Raw genomic sequence first — 16035 nt, forward strand, 5'->3', positions numbered from 1 at the left:
ATTAAGTAGACCTAATGCCTCGATGAAAGCATCTACTGACTGCATGGTGGGACTGGTCTGCGGCAAGGAAAAGGCCCAGGACTGGGGGTCACCCTGTAGGAGGGAAATGATAATCCCGAATCTTTGCTGCTCTGAACCGGAGGAGAGGGGTCTCAACCGAAAATAGAGCTTGCAGCTCTCCCTGAAATTCTGGAACAGGGATCTATTTACGGAGAACCGACCCGGCAAATTCATTTTAGGTTCATAGGTGGAACTCGGAGTGGGTTGTGAGGTGTTTGCAACTTCTTTCTGAACAGACAAACGCTCAGACAATCCCTGGATTATTTGGTGCAGGGACTCAACATGGCCTGCTAAGGTTTGCGCCGGAGACGGTGTAGTTCCACTTCCATCCATTCCAACCTCGTCTCCGGTACATGTTTTGGGCCGGTTATATTGTTAGGAACCCCTCCAGCCGGCACGACATAACCCAGAGTCTACTCTGCCAGTCAGGTGTTCACTGGAGCCCCTGATGGTGGGGACAGGCTGGGCTGCAGACTGACAGAGGGTTGTGAAGTGTGTATCGGCTGGAGAGAACCCAGGCAAACGGAGTGGAGTCCAAGCAGAGGTCAAGGGCCGGCAGCAGATGGCAGTACGAATAAACAAGCTGAGGTCAGGGGCCACGAGCAGACAGGGAGGTCGGTATACAAGCCAGAGGTCAGGGTCACGAGATACACAAGCAAAGTCCAATTCCAGGCAAAGGGTCATACATGGGTAATCAGCAGAAAGTCCAACAGGCAGGAACAAGGCACAGAGCAGGTCAGCAGACTGGATACAGAAGCAATAACCGGCAATGAGGCAGCAAACCTCATTGCCTTAAATACACAGATGGCCCAATCAGAACTTACATGCACCCCTGCAGACTAATCAGCAATATAGAACCAGACCAATCAGGGCTATTCCCTGACAGACGCACACAGATGCAGGCTAATGCCTATAACTTCAGCTCCCTGCATTAATTAGCCCACAGGCCGTGGCCGTTTTTGCGCATGCGCCCGGCTTCCAACACTGCCGGGACGCTGCGCTATGTGAAAGGCATCCGGCCGTTGCCTTGGCGATGGCCGAGCAGGAAGGAGAAATGACGTCCCGGTCATCAAGGCGACGGCCGGGACGCCAGAGGGAGCCAGAAGCAAGCCGCGGCGGCTGTGAGTACAGCCGCGGCTCGTGACAGATAGATGTTAAGTACAGCGCACGCCGCTAGTCACAGGTAGTTCCCTTTACTCCATGGTTGGTCGAAGCTTCACCCAGGGGACTAGTTCTTCAACCCTCCCCATAAAGAGGAAGCCTGTCACAACAAGGGGAGAGGATAGTCCATAAAGAGTGTACAACCAAACCCCATTCTAGAAAACAAATATCAAATGAACTGGAATTTTTGCACAGGCACCTCCGACTCCAAGCACTACTGGCCTTACGACATCAGACCAAGGAGACCCGCCCTTTCATGGTGTCCTAAGCCAAATGTACTGGTCAGATGCTACATTTAAGCTTAGAAAAAGGACATACTTTTATGAAAAGCTCAGGACAAACGACTGCTATATTATTTACATCTTTGTAATTTAGCAATCTTCTTCTTTGGTAAAGAGTGTAACAGCTGCTACACCTCAGACATTCTCTGTATCGTTGTGGGGTCTTGCCATCGCCATCCAGATTGTGGATTGGAAATTATAACCCACCTGAGAATGGCTTCAGACTGTGGCTATATGTTAATAAATACAGAGATTATCTCTGCTAAATGAGCACTTATTGAGCTTTGATTTTTATGAGTCCCGTATTCATAGAGTCTATATTTTTACATGTGAGGTTTGTTGGAGACTATTATTAAATACTTTCCAAATATGGAAATTGCCTCTGTCTAACTGAACGCTTGTTGACTTTTTACCAGCTCTGATCTATACAAGTCCAATATTTAAAACGACTTACACTGTCATCTATGAGTCCGTCTCAGATTCCAATCATCATGACATATACCGTCTTTCAATCGATGAGATACTAACAGAGGGCCTGATTCATCAAGGAACGCATCTTGTGTGTTTTGCGGATAATACAATAATCGTCTCTGCGCATGCCCAGAAATGGGAGATGCGAAGTGGAAACTATTAGAATCCGTTGCACAATCTGAGATACTCCATTACGTAAGCGAAGCGTCTCAAATTTACTGAAACTCCATCGCAACTGCATTTGCAAAGTTGACTGACCAATTGAGTTAAAAGGGATGGGAATGGGAGGAATGGGAGGGGAATGAGCATGGAGTGGGCGGAGATCTTAAATAAGTTGAGAAGAGTAGGCGTTATTTGTGCGGAATGTATATAACGAAAGAGAACAGTGTGTATATAAGGGGCACTCAAGGAACCCTTAAGGTAAAATATAATGATTTTCATTGATATACATTAAAATAATTCAATATAATTTAATAATGTGATAAGTTAGTGAAATATTAAAAAGAGAGTAATGAGACAAAAAATTAAAACTGATAAATCTAGCGGAGAAAACCACTAGAACACACCTCACAGCTCTAATAATAATGATAAGAGCTACCTAATCATAGGTTTTTGTATACAAGTCTCAATAAAGAGATTAAATGATAATAGGAGGGGAGTTGAATGATTCATGTACCCTAATAAATTTTAATAATAACTGAAAGGCACATTCATTCAATCCTAATGAGAAGTGCTGAAGCGTTATGATAAACACATAAATATACACTAGAGAGCCAAGAATGAGGCTCTATCTCATGAATAGTGAGAATAATCTTAACTCTATGTATCTATCGTGTAGTCATGATTATCAAATGATCAGCCTCGATAAAAATAAATATAGAGCCCTATTAGAGTGCCGTAGCTGCCAATAGATAGGCTCCTTCAATCCCTATAAGTAATGTACAAGTGCTGTAATAGGCAGATATACATCAAATATCCAAGAAAGAGGCACTGCATCGGATGGGTCTAGCAGGGATAATCTCAGCCCCTTGTTTTCATAATGAGATGAGTCATGGACATAAGTCACGGTAATAATATGGTGAACCCTTGTGAGGATTAATATGTATTATCCTACTACAGGAGATCCACATAGAAGTATGAATGTATCCTGCTAAGTACCCCAAGCCCTTAAGAATATATTGGAGACATAAACCTAAAAGTTAGGCAGGAGCTGGAGGCACGTACAAAGCCGAGGCGCGTTTCGCTATGAATAGTGTTGTCAAGGCAACCCAACCTAGTGTGTGGATAGGCTATTTATACTGTCAGGGACCTCCCCTCTGTGACGTAATATATTGTTAAACCTTGGAGCCGATGATTCCCGTCAATCGTAATTTCCATTCATTCATAAACATTTGTGTCCCGGTTTTATACTAATATGCATGTCCTGACCCGCAGAAAATAATTTAAATGTATACAAGAACAGAAGTAGATATACTAGAATCACAATACTATCGGATCCCATCGCATATAGAGAAGCAGAGTTAAATGGAAGTGGCAAACACATAGTATATAATACAAACATATAGTATATGATACATCCATTTAAGCATGAAATGCAACCACCATAATAGTAACACAAACACAAAACTTGTCCCGTGTATGTGAACCAAAAAAATAAAAAATGTGTTAAAGATAAAAATAATGAAAATAAAAATAAATTAAAATAATAAAAATCAAAACATAAGAATAAAAATAAAAAATAATAAAAAATAAATGAAGTAAGTGATATGTCCTTATTGAAACAGTATATCAATAAGGTAAAAAGCTGAATAATGTAATGTCTAAACAATCACTGTTATGTGAATGTCAAAATGTGACCAAAATCAAAGTCTAAAAAGTAATGAATAGAATGGAGCACTGAGTGCATTCCCCATCCATTCCGGTACAATACCTTAACCATCCATTCCGGCTGCCGGATTAAAACTAATAGATCTTTTATATGTAGTTCAAACATTAAACATTTTCTTTATTTTTTTAAAAACAACCATGTTGTAATCACTTCAACCTCCATTATAATTAATCGCAATGTAAATTAGCTGATGTTACAACAGTTCGTTGCTAGTGTGTTTGTAACAACAACATCTAACAATACGCCAGTAATATTCCAAAATATGTTATGTGAATTAAACGAATGATTTGTGCGAACTTAAACCAAGCGTACTCTTACAGCAGGGACACTGGACATCAACACAAACATGGGAGGGTTATTAGTGATCCCACAGAGACAAGAGCGGTGGTGAGGATTCAAACTCTGGTTTGCACTGTTGCAAGGTGGATTGTCTAACGGCTACACCAATGTGCAAGTGGTGAGTACAATATGTGAATGAAATAAAATAGACTGAAAAGTTGAGCAGCAACATCAGTCATAACAAGCTTTTATCATGATTAAATTATAAATAATGACAATACTTTTACATATTATAGACAGAGACCATTGGCACATGCACAGTTTATATTTTTGGATATGGAAAATCATTCATGTATAATAATAATAATAATAGTTGGACTACAATTTATTTTTTAATCTTTTGGCCCTTTTCGGACACTTGGGTTTTTTGGCTTTTCATCTGTGGATTGTTCCTATGTCTTTGCAATCCAGTCAGTTTGAACTGCTGATTCTCTGTGTTGTAGCTGCACACATATTACACAATATGTAGCAGGAATCAAACTCAGGAACCCACTGATACAAATGGGATTGTTTATTTACTACACTAACGTGCAAGTGGAAACAGTATGTGCATGAAATTGACTAGAAGGAAAAGCGGAGCATCACCGTCTCTCCTAACAAACAGTTGAACGGCAATAATTTTGAATCATGTAATAATCTATCCATTGATTATTATTCAATCTACAATGAAAGATTCAAGGCCTCAATGCTTGGTACATGCACAGTTTACATTTTTAGATCATGAAATTCACAGCACAGCACATGCATTACTGCCAACATGAATGATGAATGAGAAACACTAAAGTATTACACACACACACACACACACACACACACACACACACATTCTCTGGTTCTACATAGCGAAAAATGTGTCATAGTAAAAATATTAAAAATGGATGCGGATGGAACGGCTAACAATTCACATTCATAACTCCGCACACTAATATTACACGTGAAAACTGTACGCTAGTGCACTCTTCTGTAAGTTACACAACAGTACATCCATGGGAACATAGAAAGTTAGCACAGATAGAGGCATGATTCTGGATTTGAACTCTTGACCATGCTGTTGCCAGATGGAATAGCTAGCAACCACACTAACGAGTAGGGCTGTGCACCGGGCACTTTTAGTGTTTTGGGTTTTGGGTTCCGATTAGCTTGAGGTTTTGGGTTCTGATTTGTTTTGACAAAACACCCGACGAAAGATTTTGGTTCTGATTTAGGGTTTTGGGTTCTGATTTATTTTTAAAAAATCATAAAAAGCACTAAAATCCAGTTTTTTTGTTTTTTTACACTCCTACGCTATTATTAACCTCAATAACATTCAATAACAATCATTTCCACTAATTTTCAGTCTATTCTGAACACCTCACACCTCACAATATTGTTTTTAGTCCAAAACGTTGCACCGAGGTAGCTTTCTGGACTGCGTAGTGGAGTGGCCCCGGTACCCAATTTGGTACCGGGGCCACAATACCTCCTCTAACTGGTCTGAATTCCACTGCACAGATGTCTGCTCCTACCTCCTCCAACTGGTCTAAATTCCAATGCACAGATGGCGGACACAGGATGGACGTCTAACACCAACATAGCTGTTAAGGCCGCAGTTCCTCTTTTTTGGGACTGCACAAACAAAGAACGTAGCAATAGAAATGGCAGTTCCTCTTTTTTGGAACTACAAAAACAAAGAACGTAGCAATAGAAATGGCAGTTCCTCTTTTTTGGAACTACAGAAACAAAGAACGTAGCAATAGAAATGTCAGTTCCTCTTTTTTGGAACTACAGAAACAAAGAACGTAGCAATAGAAATGGCAGTTCCTCTTTTTTGGAACTACAGAAACAAAGAACGTAGCAATAGAAATGGCAGTTCCTCTTTTTTGGAACTACAAAAACAAAGAACGTAGCAATAGAAATGGCAGTTCCTCTTTTTTGGAACTACAGAAACAAAGAACGTAGCAATAGAAATGGCAGTTCCTCTTTTTTGGAACTACAAAAACAAAGAACGTAGTAATAGAAATGGCAGTTCCTCTTTTTTGGAACTACAGAAACAGTGATTATTTTGATTTATCTAATTAGTAATAATTAAGAATGAATTGTATACAGTTCATCACTGAAGGAGGTGCACTCTTGCATAATGTAATTATGTATCATCAGAGAGAAGAAAGAGTATGCGTAATGGGGCACTCAAAGGGTTAGAGTAGTAATGTTATCTGAAAAATAAATATATAATCTTTAATATTCTTTATTAGTATTATTTTAAAAACGCACCTAACAATAAGTGTGCACATATAAACTTTTATTAACATTTACATAATTAGCGAAATATTAAAAAGTGCATGTAGAATGAAAACCAGAAATAGGAATAGAGTTAAAAAGCAGTATAACTGCTCAAACTGTGCTGCTGTAGGTATCGTCAATAAGAATTAATATATCTTATAATTACAAATCCTCAATAATATAAGCGCTCTATATAGTCTATAATGGTCTCTCCAAATGGGAAATATAATAAAATAAACCAATCTCATGTATCCATTCGTAATAAGGAGAGATCCCAAGATGGAGTGCCTGTCTGCAACAATCTAATTAGCCGTAGGTAATATCTCAGTAGTCCGGGAAGTTTGTGAGCTATTGAAATTTTACACAATTTCCCAACTATAATGAATACCAGAATAGTGCCAATTACAATACTGTGTGATATGTTATGCATCTCTTGTTATTATGAGATGGTGCTGATAAACGTCATAAACTGAGTAAGTTATACCAAGAATTATATCATTTCGGTTATTCAGAAATGATGAGGCTCTCTATTAGAATGTAATGCCCCTTAAAACTCCTTTAAATAAAATAGTACATATTCTAGGAGACCCTGTTTATATATTTAACTTAGTTCTGCAAAAATATGCATGATGATCGCTGGACAGAGATCTGTAATAGAGCAGCGATTAAAGTGGCCTGATTAAAGGTCATGTAAGATCTTAAAGCACTCACAATTATATAGAGACTGTATTCTCATTAAAGACGCTGCCTAACATGTATAAAAGTAGGCACTTATATAGCGCTTGCTTCACTGTGTGATGTGAACAAGCGGAGTGTGTTAATATGGAGAGACCCTATCTAAACATTAATATGATAGAACAAATAGCAGCACTGTATACGCTGTGTGTAGGTAAGGTAGGGATCTCAAATACCATGACACTCTGTTTAGCCTAATCCCTGACAATGTAATATCACGGAAAGCCTATTTGTCTGATTTAGCGGAAGCTAGGCATTGCCCTTGATAAGCAGAGTATGCAGCGCTTGGTCTGCTGTGTACATCAAAATGAAATGCCCAGTGAATTTAAAGCAAGTGACAGAGTACAGTATGGTAACGGAAACTTTAGCGATTGTATCAGACAAGCAGGACAAAGAGCTTAGTGTATAAATAGAGGAACAGCTGAAGCACAGAAACGACTAACACGCATTTCGATAATCGGCTTTATCAAAGACAACCTCCTTCAACTAGTCTATATTCCACTGCACAGATGGCGGACACCGGACGCACGTCTAACACCAACATAGCTGTGCCGGTGACATGGCCTGCAGGAATATCTCTGATGGAGATAGAACTAGGCCCCAAAGAGCACATAATGCCAAAAAAAGAGTTGCAAGATCGAATTGTCCTTGGGCCCTCTCACCCACCCTGATGTTGTTGAAATAGGACATGCACACTTTAACAAACCAACCACTACTGTGGCTGAAATTATTGGTTTGTTTGGGCCCCCACACAAAAAAAGCTATTCATCTCTCCCTGTACAAACTAAACTGGCTTTACTGAGGCAAGATGTCGTCCTCATCCGCTGGACTCCACAACCACAGGTCCCTCTGTATTATCTGGAGGGCAGTGCTGTACTTGATTGAGGAATTGATAATTCATTTTTATGAACATCATTTTTTCAACGTTCTGAGGAAGCAACCTCCTTCGCCGCTCACTGACCAGGTTCCCCGCTGCACTAAAAACTCTTTCCGAGTACACACTGGAGGGGGGACAACTCAGGTAAAATAGAGCCAGTTTGTACAGGGGCTTCCAAACTGCCTTTTTTTCCTGCCAGTAACAATATGGACTGTCTGACATGTCTATTTGGATGGTGTCAGCAAAATAATCCTCCACCATTTTTTCTATTGTGACAGCATCCAATGCAGCGAGAGTAGACATGTCTGCAATGGTTGGCAGGTCCTTCAGTCCGGACCAGATGTTATCAGCATCCCCGCCAGAGGCTCTTTTAGGAAAACTGAGCTTTTTCCTCGCAGCCACAATTGTGGAAGAAAATGAAGGAGGAGCTGGTGGCATGTCACGGCCCTTTTCAGAAGACAATCTCCTGACCAGCAGGTCTTTGCACCGCTGTAGACTTGTGTCCGCCGGAAACAGAGACACAACATACGCTTTAAACCGAGGATCCAGCACGGTGGCCAGAATGTATTCCTCTGACTTTAAAAGAGTAACCATCCTTGGATCCTGGCAAAGCGTACAAAGGGCTTCATCCACAAGAGCTACATGCTTTGTTGAATCGTAATGGTTTACCAGCTCCTACCTCACTTTCTCCAGCTGCTTCTGCAACAGCCTGATCAGGGGAATCACCTGACTCAAGCTGGCAGTGTCGGAACTGACTTCCCGTGTGGCAAGTTCAAACGGCTGCAGAACCTTGCACAACACGGAAATCAGTCTCCAGTGCGCTTGACTCAGGCGCATCCCCACTCCTTTTCCTATGTCGTAGGTGGCTGTGTAGGCTTGAATGGCCTTTTGCTGCTCCTCCATCCTCTGCAGCATATAGAGGGTGGAGTTCCAGCGCGTCACAACCTCTTGTTTGAGGTGATGGCAGGGCAGGTTCAGACTTTTTTGATGTTGCTCGAGTCTGCGGTAGGCACTGGCAGAATGCCTAAAGTGTCCAGCAATTTTGCGGGCCACCGCAAGCATCTCCTGCACACCCCTGTCACTCTTCAGGTAATGCTGCACCACCAAATTAATGGTGTGGGCAAAACATGGGACGTGCTGGAAATTGCCCATATGTAATGCCCGCTGAATTTATGACATCCGAGTCTCGCGAGATCCGACGCGAGACTTGGATGTCATAGCCTCGGTTTGGCTTCATTTCCCGCCTCGGATCCGCACTGTTCGGGTGGGCTCGGATTTCGGAAATCCGAGCCCGCTCATCTCTACTAACGAGTACATATGTTATATAGTCTATACTGAAATAACAGATCATGCAACATATGTGCAATTGCTAAACCGGATTCTTTACACAACACAGCAGGAACACCTAAGTATATTACCAAACGATCTAATCAAACCAGCCTATACACTAACATCATTTTTATAAATCAAATGTTACAATATGCCTGCTGGTTTTTTAGGCAAAACCAAACACTTTCGCTCTCTAAACACACCTGTGTCTGTCGTCATCTGAGCCATGTCTAAGAGTATGCACCTGCTAATAGTTCATTAATTATGCTTCCTTTTAAAATGTCATTTGTTGCACTGCTGCTTGTCTGTATTTGTTACCTGCTCCCCCTCCCTAACAGATTATATGCGAGAAAGTCCCTTGAAATAATTTGGAGTAAAGTTCCTTTGTGTAAGTTGTGTGTGTTAAGCATACAGTGGCACCCACTCATGTTTTTTGCATTGCTTTTTCTGGATCTTTCTGGTGAGGTGGTCTCCGATGTGGTCTGTGCTCTTTCACTATGGCTTGAGTATTGTAGTTTTTTTTGTTTTGTTTGTTTTTAAAAAAACAACAAACCAACATCCTTTTCTTGTCTATCTCTATTACCTGCTCCCCTCCTTAACACATTATCTGATACAAACATTAGGGAATTGTTTTGAATTTGCACAAGGTGTCTTGTGTTTTGGTGTGTGTTAAGCATACAGTGGCACCCACTCATGTTTTTTGCATTGCTTTTTCTGGATCTTTCTGGTGAGGTGGTCTCTGATGTGGTGTCTTTGCTCATTCAACAGGGCTTCAGTATTGATGCCTTTTTAATTTTTTATTTTTTCTTCTCAGTAATTACTGACCATACTTGCCAAACCTAAAGTAGAAGATGATTCATGTTTTTGTTAAAAGTATAAGTTTCACGTTTTGAGTCTACAGTGAAAATGACAAGCTCTAAAGGCCTCACCTAATGTTTTTCTTGGATTGTAAACTCAGCCTTTTGTCACACATACAGGCGATCCTGGACTTGGACGAGAGTTTTGTTCTCGAGGAGGCTGATCCTCCCCAAGTCCAAACCAGCAACTGGTACAATATCTCCATCCTAGCGAGCGTGTCAGCCTCTTTGGGATGTCAGATGCTGAGGTTGTCCGTCACTATCGCTTACTCCTCATTTCATGTTGGACACCCTGTGCATTGTGCTGAGTGACCTTGTGCCTGCTTCACCATGTGTCTAAATGTAAGGTATCACAAGTACATTCAAAGTGTTAGACATAATTACACTGAGGCCACAATTTCATTCTCCTCACACAGCAGAGTGGCCATTCTCCTGAATGACAAGCAGTAAGTAATGACCACTGGCACATAATCCGTAGGGAGATGTAAAAGCCCATCCCAAACATAGGGGTTTACACCAAGGTGTATATAAAATTACCTGCATTCACCAAGCATAGCTTTGTGTGCCTAAGTAGCTACTAGGCGAGGAATATACCATGGCTGCATAGCCATCCTGTGACCTAGAGAGACTGTGTTAGAAAGGAAAGGAAAGCACTACCAATATGGCTAATGTAAACTGTGCACAACCATGTCACAAAGCGAAGGAGTGGCCAACAAATGTAATTTCCACATTGAACACAAATATTCCAAACCAAATCACATTGACCAGACCAAGCACTCCACCAAAATTATTCCAGAAAGACTTTGAAAAGGCCTAACCCTACTACAAATCTACAATCCATTCCCTAAGGGCCACACTGACCCTATACCTTTTAAGATGTACTTTGTATCCCCATGTTCCCCTAGAGTGTCTGCCCTAGCACACATTAGCCCTGGGAATTCATAATGTCTGGTTTCAATTCAAGAGCATTTCTGTGCTCAGCCGCATACTGTGTTTGGATATGAGCCTTAAGATTGGTCACATATGAGATGGTGAAGCATTAACTAATACACTGTAGGTAATGTTTTATGTTAGTATGAGGTTTCCTATTGTTCACTTATGACAAATGGGTAAGTGTGTGTATTATCGATCTGGAAAAACATACATCAATAATTCTATTTTTGTGTTTGGAACAATTTGCCTTCACAATACGTAGCTTTGTTCACAGAAACAACTGTAGATCAGGCTATGGCTAATGACCTGGCCTCTGTAAAAAGCTAGTCACGCAAGTGTTCTGTATCAACCACAATGGAATGAATAAGCAAAATTTCATAATGCTTGAACCATTTATAGAGATTGTGTATATTTAGGCCTGCTATTTTCATTGCTAATTATAAACACATTACAGGCTAGGCAAGTTATTTTTAAATACTGTGCTTGGACATACATCACTAGGCTAACTAAATAATGTGTTGTCGTGTATTCACAAGCCCAACAGGGTGTTGCTCTGTGCATTATGTAATCATCTTAATTATGAACTGTGCCTTGTATTCCTAGGCCTAAATATCCAGAGACACAGTAGACAGTCCACACACCCCTACAACCTGAGGCTCTTCTCAGAAATATCTGGAGATTGGAAGGACTGCGATGACCCTTGTTCTTATTTCTTTGGCTAAAGTTACCCCATGTCTGGTGATTAAGTGTGCTGGAAAAAAACATGGTGACAGTGAATGCAGAAAAGTGGCCGGCTCGCAGGCACTGGGGCTTCACACTACCAGGAAAGGTTAAGCCTTTAGTTGTCTTTTCAAAGATGCCCATAATAGGACCAGCACTGTTTTGTAGGTACGACTCTTGTGTCCATTGTGCTTACCTGGAATTGATATTACTAAACCATATGTTGATTTTGAGCATGTTGTTGGTGCTACATTAATTAAAGATAACATTGGAAAAGTAGGGTATCTGCCTTGGTGGAAGTATTTTCACACCTACCGAGGAACACTGTAGGCTGTTCATCCTTTGGTAGACACCGTTCCCTCACACAAACCATGAGACACTGCGACTGCTGCAAAATATGTCTGTATTTAGAAGCTAAGTCCCAGTATGACACTTTTCCCACAATCCACTAAATGTTTCTGTCATCCACAAGACACAATTTGCAAATAAAGCACACTACAGCCCTGATTCCTTAAGGAACTTAAAGACATTTCTAACTTAAGTCTCCTTAAGTTCATCAAACCATGTTAAAATGAAAGGGGAGATAATTATTTTTCTATGTTGTACAAAAGTTAAATACTGACTGTTTTTTCATGTAGGCCACAAATATTTGATAGTTTATTTGTACACTCAAATTTATAGTTGATATGTGTGTGCTGCATGAAAAACAGACAGTATTTAACTTGGGTGCAAAATAGGAAACTAATTTTAGACCTTTGCATTTTAACATGGTTTTGACCATAATGACCAGGATACTTAAGTCAGAAATGTCTTCACTGAGTTCCTTAAGGAATCCGGCCCTATCAGGAAAACTTTTTAGGCCTAAGTGCCTAATGGATTAGTTTTCAAAGTACTACATTATGTACCTAAGGGTGAAAACTAAACATGTACATGCAACACAGAGCACAGGACAATGAAACCTTAGCTTGCACTACAGTTAAGTAGTACACACATCTCTGGACCACGCAATAAGGGACAGTCAGGTCTAAATGTGTTGATAGTGGTCTGAAATGTGTACATTAAGCAGCCATGATACTCCCTTTTAAATGTTGTAGTGTACTCTGACGTTACACACTTGTCCCTGTGGAGCAAACTATTTGAGTGTCCTAAAGTATGGCTCGTAGTTTACTCGGTACCTTGGAGTTTGGGGGTATTGTCTTGTTGTGGGTGAATGCTTGGGTATGTGTATTTCACTCCACCCAAACTTTGGCCAAATAATACTTAGGATTAGAGTTTGCAAACACTTTGCAGGGCATTTTGAACTGAAATATATTGTAAGACAGTTTTAAATGTTTGATTTAAGGGATGTAGACTCTGTGTTCTGATGTAACAATGAACTGACAATCGCAAATATGTATGAATTTGCCCAGAAAGACTAATATGTCTACAATAACCAACAACCAAACAGTTATACATGCAAATGTAATTTATTTGTCAGTACACTACTTTGACAATAGTAAACAATAAAACAAATGAAAAATAAAACATTTTTTTTTTCCTTTTTGGGCCACGCCGTGACCCACGCTGTGCAGTTAAAAGTCATCCCTGGGATCGAGATACTTGTGATAAGGATGGCTCAGTGAGAGCTTCCAAACTCTCTTGGTCAGCAGGTTGTGACCAATGGTGTGACGAAGGGCCAGGGAGATAGGCAGGGCATTAGTGCAGGGGACAATACGGGGGATGGTGAGAGGGACAGTACGGTGGATGGTGGGAGGGACAGTACTGGGGATGGGCAGGGGCGGCAGACACAGAAGGGGCAGGGAGATAGGCAGGGCATTAGTGCAGGGGACAATACGGGGGATGGTGAGAGGGACAGTACGGTGGATGGTGGGAGGGACAGTACTGGGGATGGGCAGGGGCGGCAGACACAGAAGGGGCAGGGAGATAGGCAGGGCATTAGTGCAGGGGACAATACGGGGGATGGTGAGAGGGACAGTACGGTGGATGGTGGGAGGGACAGTACTGGGGATGGGCAGGGGCGGCAGACACAGAAGGGGCAGGGAGATAGGCAGGGCATTAGTGCAGTGGACAATACAGGGGATGGTGAGAGGGACAGTACTGGGGATGGGCAGGGGCGGCAGACACAGAAGGGGCAGGAGTCGGAGAGGTTGAAATAGCCAAAATCTCATGAGGGAGCTGGTGGTCTGTGGGGGAGAAGGAGGTGTGTGTGGTATGGGTTGCAATGGGTAGAGGAGTGACAGTTGGTGGAGGGCGTGGGAAGTGGTCGTTATAAATTTGTTGCAAAATGGTGGCAATATTGGAGAGTGCCGCAATTACAGTGGACATGTGGGTGGCAAAATTTGAGAGGGCATCATTTAACCATTGAGTTGATGGTCAAATTTGTGCTCCATACGGGTGAGAGTGTTGAAATTTCAGCTAAACGTGTATCTTGTTCTTCTGTGGGGGACTCAAAATGTTGCCTGATGTGCGAGAGTGACTGCAGCCTCAAGAGTCAGGCAGCCTCCATCTGAGCGACATCCACATCACGGGCAGGCACCCCCACTTGGGAACTGGCATTAGCCCCCTCCTCTGCCTCATGTCCTTCATCAGTCTCACGTTCTGTATATAGAGAGAAAGAAAATAGCAAAAATTAGTATCTAAACTAAGCAGCCTAAAAGAAAATACATTGGCAAAATATTTCAGCCAAAGTGTGATGCAGCCATTTTGACGAGGATGACTACAGGGACTATAGCCACAAACATGACCTGGTATTCCCAAATAGCAACCATGTCTATTAAGTACCTGTGGTTTGGACATTATCAACGATACATATTTAGGCTTAGATTTAAATAGGAACAACAGATTTACACATGTTAAAAACATTGTGGACATTTCATTCCCTATTACGTGGTTCACAAACAGAGTATGACTGGTAAGATGGCATTATGGCACTTACTGATAGAGGTGCCACATGTTACTGAACACAACATAACCATTAACAGACAGAAATATGAAATATTTCTAATGTGTATATCTATCTATCTATCTATCTATCTATCTATCTATCTATATCTATCTATCTATCTATCTATCTAATTATCTATATATATATATATATATATATATATATATATATCAAAAAACAATGTAACAGTACACATCTCTACTAAATCCTGTCTGTTTTAAAAATTAGGTTGCCATGGATTTATTTGATTTTTATTTTGTTTTTTACAGCTCACGTTGATGACTATCTTATGTGGCCCAGCCCCCCATAATAATGTGCATGTGAACTGTGTCCCTGAGGCTTTTCGAAAGGTAAAACATTAACATTGTCAGCCAGGGAAAAAGCAACTTGCCGTAAGAAAGTTGCATTTGAATTGTAGTTACATGTAAAATGTGAGGACAGATTTGCCATTGTGGTTGAGCGTGTAGTAAATCACTATTGAAGGAAAAAGTAAAAAAAAAACGAGCTGGGTTGGGCCCTGTTCCTGTGGTGTTTCTTTTCTTAATAAAGTCCACAATCTGCACACAAATGTTACAGCCATGTTTGGTGTTTAAACTCATGATGCCAGTTTTGTGAAACCAAAGTGCTAACCATTATGGTGAGAAGCATAAATTGTGTATATTTTGGATTAAGATTACTATTAATTAACACTTACATCTGTAGCACGCACGCTGTATTGTTGAGCTTCTCACTCTTTTTTAGAAAAGAATGTCAGCTTTGTGGTTAGCTCATCCGACTTTCAAAAACCAAGTCATGAGTTCTAGTCCTGACTCACACCCTTTATCTGTGTGGAGGTTGCATGTATCGCTTATGGAAGAGTACGCTAAGTATTTTTCTTGGTTTTCTTTACAACGGTCGGGACCTAACTTTAAAACAACATACATTTTATGGATTAATTATATATATTTATTTATGCAAGCGAATTACATGCATTATACTTTCAATTCAACTCAGACACAAACAAACCCAACATACAATCTTTATTCCATGTAGCAGGATGAGAAGTTGTGTGGATTGAGCTCATTAAAAAGACACTCCAAAGTCATCGGTTTCATGTTCACAAAACATGTAAATGTGAAAGGGAATGAAGAGGATACAACTGTCTTGAATAAATATACACTGACTATATTTTCACATTAGTA

This window comes from Mixophyes fleayi, chromosome 3, assembly GCF_038048845.1.
Source record: "Mixophyes fleayi isolate aMixFle1 chromosome 3, aMixFle1.hap1, whole genome shotgun sequence".
Classification (NCBI taxonomy): Eukaryota; Metazoa; Chordata; class Amphibia; order Anura; family Limnodynastidae; genus Mixophyes; species Mixophyes fleayi.